We start from the raw sequence: 11332 nt of genomic DNA on the forward strand, positions 1-11332 counted from the left end.
CTTTCATTTTGTTTCTTTGTGTTCTGGAACGGATAGCCCTGTTTCTTTGTGTCTTTGATCATTTTTGTTAATTGATTTCTATCATTAGATAATTTACCTGTGTTGGTTTCTCACCAGTTGGTCAGTTGTTAAAATGACATCAGCTTCCATAAACAAAGACATATTTAGTTCAGTTCTTTCTGTTTGTATGGTTGTGAGGTATTGTTTGTTATTGACTACCTGCCTGTGTTTGACCATTGCCTGCCTGTGACCACGATTCCTGACTTCTGCTAAGGCCTAATAAACATCTACCGCGCTCTGTGGGTGAATCTACACCTTTTTCTCCCTAAGTATTCATTACAAAACTGAAAAGTAGAAGGTATTATATATTTTTATGTTATATTCAAATCACTTCCTGAATTGACTACCTTAAATTCAAATGACAATGTGTCATGTATAAAATAAGTAGTTTTGTTGGAATTGTCTTGCATTGTATTTTATTTTTAAATGTGCCAGTCTATTGTCTATTTTTACTGGCTTTTAGAATAATTTTATCCATAGAATATCCTGGGCATCCCTTAGTAAAAGCATCTATTATGTTATTTAAGTACGATGCTATTGATATTAAGTATTCAAATATTTAAGATCATAGCTTGATCAGAGCTTTCAAAATAAATGATGCAGCGATAATTACGTCTGGAGAGTCATATAACTGTACTGTACTGTAAGTTCGTTTATGAGGACCTTATTTGTGTGATTTTCTAAATAAAACTATTTGCATATTTTTTTTAAATGTTACATCCCCTTGGAAACAAAGTAAAACAGTATTTAATTCATCAGTTGAAAAGTTGTGATATACTGTATTTAGATTAGATGTGCATTCAAATTGCTCATTTACATTTATGAAATGACTTATATATTGCAAAAAGAGGGAGCCTATTGGGAAACTATTGGTCCTTCGATCTCTCAACTACCTTGTCCTGTATGACTTTGTCTTGCAGAATTGAGAAATTGTAAAATACATGTTTATGATGAAACCCGATATGCATTGGTTAGATACTTCAACTACTGCTGCTACTACTACTACTACTGCTACTAATACTACTACTACTACTACTAATGCCAGTAGTGCTATTGCTGCTGCTACAGCTACTACTACTACTGATACTACTACGACTGCTGCTACTACTGCTACTACAACTGCCACTGCTACTACTACTGTGACTACTGCTACTGCTACTGCTACTACTACTAATGCCAGTACTGCTATTGCTGCTGCTGCTACTACTACTGCTACTGCCCGTTCATGTTTAATCTACACACTACGACACCTACTACGATTTAATGGAGTCACTTGTTTTCAGTAAAAATATAAAGAAAAATTGCTACTACTACTACTACTTTATCTAATACCACTGCTGCTACTGATGACTTTTAAATATTTGGTGTAATGTGATGTTACTACAAATACTACTACTGCTACTACTACTACCTGTACTACCACTACTACTACTACAACTACTACTACTACTACTGCAACTACCACTACCACCACCACCTCTACCACTAACACGACTACTACCACCGCTACTACCCCCACTTCTACTACCACTACCACTACAACTACCATTATTACTACTACTACTACCACTAGCAAAACCACTACTACCACTACTACGACTACCACCACATCTACGCCTCCTGCTACTACTACTGCCACTACCACTACTAACACTAATATTACCACCACTACTACCACTACTACCACTTCTACCACTGCTACTACTGCTACTACTACCACCGCTACTACCACGACTACTAGTACTTCTACTACCACTAACACTACCTCTACTACTTCTACCACTACCGCCACTACCACTACTACCACTACCACTAACACTACTAAAACTACAATTACTAATACTACAACTACTAGCAATACTACTCCTACTACTACAACTACTACCACCACCACTACCACTACCAATACTACCACTACCACTACCAATACTACCGCTACCGCTACCACTACTACCACTACACCTACCATTACTACCACTACTGCAACTTATACTACTCCTACTACTACTACCACTAACAATACTACTACTACCACTACTACCACTTCTACACCTGCTACTACTGCTACTACTACTACTACTACCACCGCTACTACTACTCCTTCTACTACCACTATTACCACTACAACTACCATTACTACTACTACCACCACCACTATTCTACTACTACCACTACCACTTATACTACTACCACTATTACTACTAGTACTACTACTGCCACTACCAGTTCCACCACTACCGCCACTACCACCACTACCACTACCAGTACTACCACTTCTACGCCTGCTACTGCTGCTACTACTACTACTACTACTACTACCACCACTACTATTACTACTACTTCTGCTACCACTATCACTACCACTATTACCACTACAACTACCATTACTTCTCCTACTACTACTACTACCACCACCATTATTCTACTACTACTACTACCACTACCACTACCACCACTTATACTACTACCACTACCACTACTACTACTAGTACTACTACTGCCACTACCAGTACCACCACTACCGCCACTACCACTTCCACTACTACCACCACTACCACTACCGCTATCACTACTACCACTACACCTACCATTACTACTACTTATACTACTCCTACTACTACCACTAACAATACTACTACTAATACCACTTCTACTACTACTTCCACTACCTCTACTACTGCTACTACTGATTCTGCTACTACTACTATTACTACTACTTATACTACTCCTACTACTACTACCACTAACAATACTACTACTAATACCACTTCTACTACTACTTCCACTACCTGTACTACTGCTACTACTGATTCTGCTACTACTACTTATACTACTCCTACCTACTACTACCACTAACAATACTACTACTAATACCACTTCTACTACTACTTCCACTACCTCTACTACTGCTTCTGCTACTACTACTATTACTACTGCTACTGCTACAATACTACTACTGCTATTACTACCACTACTACCACTTCTACCAATACTACTACTTCTACAACCCCAACCACTAGTAGTAGTAGTAGCAGTACTACAACTACTACTACTAACACTACTACTACTACTACTGCTATCACTGATACTACTACTACTACTATCATTACTGCTATCACTACTACTATCATTACTGCTATCACTACTACTACTAACACTACTACTACTACTACTATCATTACTGCTATCACTACTACTACTATCATTACTGCTATCACTACTACTATCATTACTGCTACTACTACTATCATTACTGCTATCACTACTACTACTACTATCATTACTGCTATCACTACTACTAGTACTATCATTACTGCTATCACTACTACTACTACTACTATCATTACTGCTAACACTACTACTACTACTATCACTACTACTAACACTACTACTACTACTACTATCATTACTGATATCACTACTACTACTACTACTACTATCATTACTGCTATCACTACTACTACTACTATCATTACTGCTATCACTACTACTATCATTACTGCTATCACTACTACTACTACTACTATCATTACTGCTATCACTACTACTACTACTACTATCATTACTGCTATCACTACTACTATCATTACTGCTATCACTACTACTACTACTACTATTACTGCTATCACTACTACTACTAACACTACTACTACTACTACTATCATTACTGCTATCACTACTACTACTATCATTACTGCTACTATCACTACTACTACTATCACTACTACTACTACTACTACTACTACTATCATTACTGCTATCACTACTACTATCATTACTGCTATCACTACTACTATCATTACTGCTATCACTACTACTATCATTACTGCTATCACTACTACTATCATTACTGCTATCACTACTACTATCATTACTGCTATCACTACTACTACTAGTATCACTACTACTCACTACTACTACTACTACTACTACTACTACTACTATCATTACTGCTATCACTACTACTACTACTACTACTATGATCATTACTGCTAACAACTGCTATCTACTACTACTACTAACACTACTACTACTACTCTACTACTACTACTACATCATTACTGCTATCACTACTACTACTATCATTACTACTATACATCTTACTACTAACACTACTACTACTACTATCATTACTACTACTATCATTACTACTAACACTACTACTACTACTACTAACTACTACTACTACTACTACTACTACTACTACTATCATTACTGCTATCACTACTACTACTACTACTACTATGATCATTACTGCTAACAACACTACTACTACTACTATCATTACTACTAACACTACTACTACTACTACTACTACTACTACTACTATCATTACTGCTATCACTACTACTACTACTACTACTATGATCATTACTGCTAACAACACTACTACTACTACTATCATTACTACTAACACTACTACTACTACTATCATTACTACTACTATCATTACTACTAACACTACTACTACTACTATCACTACTACTACTATCATTACTACTACTATCATTACTACTAACACTACTACTACTATCATTACTGCTATCACTACTACTACTACTACTATCATTACTGCTAACACTACTACTACTACTATCACTACTACTACTAACACTACTACTACTAACACTAATACTAACACTACTACTACTATCATTACTACTAACACTACTACTATCATTACTACTACTATCATTACTACTAACACTACTACTACTCATCATTACTGCTAACACTACTACTACTACTACATTACTGCTAACACTACTACTACTATCATTACTGCTAACACTACTACTATATCATTACTACTAACACTACTACTACTATCATTACTATCATTACTACTATCATTACTACTAACACTACTACTACTATCATTACTACTAACACTACTACTACTATCATTACTGCTAACACTCACTACTACATTACTACTCATTACTACTACTACTATCACTACTAACTACTCACTACTACTATCATTACTACTAACACTACTACTACTATCATTACTACTACTACTACTACTATCATTACTGCTAACACTACTACTACTATCATTACTGCTAACACTACTACTACTATCATTACTACTAACACTACTACTACTACTATCATTACTGCTATCACTACTACTACTACTACTACTATCATTACTGCTAACACTACTACTACTATCATTACTACTAACACTACTACTACTATCATTACTGCTAACACTACTACTATTATTACTGCTAACACTACTACTATCATTACTGCTAACACTACTACTACTACTATCATTACTGCTAACACTACTACTACTATCATTACTACTACTACACTACTACTATCATTACTGCTAACACTACTACTACTACTATCATTACTGCTAACACTACTACTACTACTATCATTACTACTACTATCATTACTGCTAACACTACTACTACTAACACTACTACTACTACTATCATTACTACTAACACTTACTACTACTATCATTACTACTAACACTACTACTACTATCATTACTACTAACACTACTACTACTATCATTACTACTAACACTACTACTACTACTATCATTACTACTAACACTACTACTACTACTATCATTACTGCTAACACTACTACTACTATCATTACTACTAACACTACTACTACTATCATTACTACTAACACTACTACTACTATCATTGCTTACTAACTAACACTACTACTACTACATACTACTTACTAACACTACTACTACTATACTATTACTGCTATCACTACTACTATCATTACTACTAACACTACTACTACTACTACTACTACTACTATCATTACTACTACTACACTACTACTACTATCATTACTACTACTACACTACTACTACTACTATCATTACTGCTATCACTACTACTATCATACTACTACTGCACTACTACTATCATTACTGCTAACACTACTACTACTATCATTACTACTAACACTACTACTACTATCATTACTGCTAACACTACTACTATTATTACTGCTAACACTACTACTATCATTACTGCTAACACTACTACTACTACTATCATTACTACTACTATCATTACTGCTAACACTACTACTATCATTACTACTAACACTACAACTACTAACATTACTGCTATCACTACTACTATCATTACTGCTAACACTACTACTACTACTACTATTATCATTACTGCTAACACTACTACTACTATCATTACTACTAACACTACTACTACTACTATCATTACTACTAACACTACTACTACTATCATTACTACTAACACTACTACTACTATCATTACTACTAACACTACTACTACTACTATCATTACTACTAACACTACTACTACTACTAACACTACTACTACTATCATTACTACTAACACTACTACTATCATTACTGCTAACACTACTACTATCATTACTACTAACACTACAACTACTATCATTACTGCTATCACTACTAATACTATCATTACTGCTAACACTACTACTACTACTACTACTACTACTACTAACACTACTACTACTATCATTACTACTAACACTACTACTACTATCATTACTACTAACACTACTACTACTATCATTACTGCTATCACTACTACTATCATTACTACTAACACTACTACTACTATCATTACTGCTAACACTACTACTACTATCATTACTGCTAACACTACTACTACTATCATTACTAACACTAACACTACTACTACTACTATCATTACTGCTAACACTACTACTACTATCATTACTACTAACACTACTACTACTATCATTACTACTAACACTACTACTACTATCATTACTAACACTACTTACTATTATTACTACTATTACTACATTTAACACTCTACTACTACTATCATTACTGCTAACACTACTATCATTACTACTAGAGCTACTACTATCATTACTGCTAACACTACTACTAAATTGGTGCATTCACTACTATCATTACTACTAACACTACCAGTACTAACATTAGTGCTAACACTACTAAATCATTACTTAACACTACTACTATATCATTACTAGAACACTACTACTACTATCATTACTATAACACTAGGTATTCATTACTGCTAACACTAGGTACTATCATTACTAGGTGCTACTATATTACTGCTAACACTACTGATCATGACTACTAACACTACTACTCTATCATTACTGCTAACACTGACTACTAGTTACTGTTCTACTACTATCATTACTACTAACACTAGACTACTATCATTACTGCTAACACTACTACTACTATCATTACTACTGAGCTACTACTACTATATTACTACTAACACTACTACTACTATCATTACTGCTAACACTACTACTACTATCATTACTGCTAACACTGACTACTGCCCATTACTACTTGGGTGTACTATCATTACTGCTAACACTAGCTATACCTGGACTACTGACACTACTGCTACTATCATTACTACTACTACTACTACTACTATCATTACTACTAACACTACTGGTACTACTCATTACTGCTATCACTACTACTACTATCATTACTGGAACACTACTACTGGACTATCATTACTGCTAACTACTGACTACTAGACTAACTTGGGAATTACTGAACACTACTACTACTATCATTACTGCTAACACTACTACTACTATCATTACTGCTAACACTTAATGGCTACTAACACACTACAGGGAGCCTGCTAACACTAACTACTATCATTACTATAATACCTAGATCATTACTGAACAAGTACTACTATCATTAGACTAACACTACTACTACTATCATTACTGCTAACACTACTAGGCTAGGGTTACTGCTAACACTACTACTACTATGTTACTAGAACACTACTACTACTATCATTACTACTAACACTACTACTACTATCATTACCTTACTGTTCAGTACTGAGACTACTACTAGGGTCATTACTACTAACACTACTACTACTATCATTACTACTAACACTTACTACTAGCGCTAACACTACTACTACTATCATTACTACTAACTGGACTACTGTCAACCGTGACACTGGCTACTATCATTACTAAACACTACACTCCTATCATTACTGCTAACACTACTACTAAGAGCAGTTCTACTATCTTGCTAACACTACTACTTACATCATTACTGCTAACACTGGTGATCATTACGTAACACTACTACTACTACCATTATGTAACACTGCTACTACTACTATGCAGAGATTACTATTACTACTACTACTATCATTACTGCTAACACTACTACTACTAGGGGGATTAACTAGACTACTATTACTATCATTACTGTCACTACTACTATAGCAACACTGATACTATCATTACTACTAACACTACTACTACTATCATTACTACTAACACTACTACTACTATCATTACTATAACACTACTACTATCATTACTAACAGTACTACTAGAACTAGAGCCCTTACTACTAACACTACTACTAGTATCATTACTGAACACTACTACTACTATCATTACTACTAACACTACTACTACTACTATCATTACTACTAACACTACTACTACTATCATTACTACTAACACTCACTACTATCATTACTACTAACACTACTACTACTACTCATTACTACTAACACTACTACTACTATCATTACTACTAACACTACTACTACTATCATTACTACTAACACTAGGACTACTATCATTACTGGTAACACTACTACACTATCATTACTACTAACACTACTACTACTATCATTACTGAGACTACAGACTAGATTAGACTACTATCTACTTTATCATTACTACTAACACTACTACTACTATCATTACTACTAACAAGAGCTACTACTATCATTACTGAACTACTACTAGTCTACTAAAACTACTGACTGATTTGGATCACTACTACTACTACTATCATTCTGGGACTAGACTACTATCATTACTGCTATCACACTACTACTATCACTACTATCATTACTAAGAGTTTTACTACTGATCATTACTACTAACTACTACTACTATCAACTGAACACTACTACTCTGTATCATTGCTGCTAACACTACTACTAGGGATTACTGCTAACACTACTACTACTTTTACTGCTATCACACTACTAGGGGTTACTGCTAACACTACTACTACTACTATCATTGAAGATCATTACTACTAAGGACTACTAACACTACTACTACTCATCATTACTGAGTTGATGAGCATTACTGCTAACACTACTAAGGGATCAGGTACTCCTACTAAATCATTACTGGACTAAGAGACTACTACTATCATTACTACTAACACTACACTACTATCATTACTGCTAACACTACTACTAATTACTGCTAACACTTACTATCATTACTGCTAACACTACTACTACTACTATCATTACTGAACACTACTACTACTACTATCATTACTACTAACAGTTACTGAGCAGACTACTAACACTACTACTACTACTGATCATTACTGCTAACACTACTACTACTACTACTATCATTACTGCTAACACTACTACTACTACTATCATTACTACTAACACTACTACTACTATCATTACATCTACTACTACTATCATTACTACTAACACTACTACTACTATCATTAGGGACTGAAGGTTGCTACTATCATTACTACTAACACTACTACTTATCATTACTGCAACTACTTGGAATCATTAGAGTGGTAACACTACTACTACTATCATTACTGCTAACTGCTAGCAGAGACTAGAAGACTACTAACACTACTACTACTATCAGGGACTAACACTACTACTACTATCATTACTACTAACACTACTACTACTATATCATTACTGCTAACTACTTCACTACTACTACTATCATTACTACTAACACTACTACTGCTATCATTACTGCTAACACTACTACTACTATCATTACTGTAAGCTACGCTAATCATTCTACTAACGACTACACTATCATTACTACTAACACTACTACTACTACTATCAGGACTACTACTACTAGAGACTCAAAGGATGCTACTATCATTACTGCTAACACTAGGAGGGTATCATTAGGCTAACACTACTACTACTATCATTACTGCTAACACTGGACTACTAGGTTACTGAACACTACTACTAAGATTACTGAACACTACTATGGGATCAGACTGCTAACACTACTACTACTATCATTACTACTAGACTACTACTACTATCATTGGGACTAACACTACTACTACTATCATTACTGAACACTACTACTACTATCATTACTGGGAACACTGTTGGATGAGAGCTACTATCATTACTGCTAACAGGACTACTACTAGGTTACTGGTCACTAGACTTGATCATTAGCTACTACTACTACTATCATTACTGGAAGACTACTAGCTATCATAGTAAATTACTATGACTACTACTATCATTACTACTAACACTACTACTACTATCATTACTACTAACAAGGTACTAGATTACTGAGGTCTAACTACTATCATTACTGAACACTACTAACTACTATCATTACTACTACAGACTACTACTACTGATCATCAAAGGTAGGCTACTACTACTATCATTACTGCTAACACTACTACTAGATTACTGCTAAGACTACTGATCATTACTACTAACACACCTAGGACTAAGGACTACTATACTACAAGGCATCAAGCTACTATCATTGACTAACACTACTACTACTATCCTACTAACACTACTACTACTATCATTACTACTATGACTACTACTATCATGTACTAACACTTGAAATTACTGCTAACTACTACTATCATTACTATGGACACTACTACTAAATTACTACTAACACTACTACTACTACTAAGGGGAGAAAGAGATTAATGACCACTACTGGGAGATTACTGAGGACTCTACTACTATCATTACTACTAACACTACTACTACTATCATTACTACTAACAATTACTACTATCATTACTACTAACACTACTACTACTATCATTACTACTAACACTACTACTACTATCAGTGTACTGTAACACTACTACTACTATCATTACTGCTAACACTACTACTACTATCATTACCAACAACTACTACTATCATTACTACTAGACTACTACTACTATCATTACTGAACACTACTACTTATCATTGGCTACTAACACAGATACTACTATCATTTCCAGAGGCATTACTACTAACACTGGAACTCCATCATTACTGTATCACTACTACTATCATTACTGCTAACACTACTAGATTATCATTACTGCTAACACTACTACTACTATCATTACTGCTAACACTACTACTACTATCATTTGCTATGGTCTACTACT

Source organism: Oncorhynchus nerka, linkage group LG22, assembly GCF_034236695.1.
Source record: "Oncorhynchus nerka isolate Pitt River linkage group LG22, Oner_Uvic_2.0, whole genome shotgun sequence".
Lineage (NCBI taxonomy): Eukaryota > Metazoa > Chordata > Actinopteri > Salmoniformes > Salmonidae > Oncorhynchus > Oncorhynchus nerka.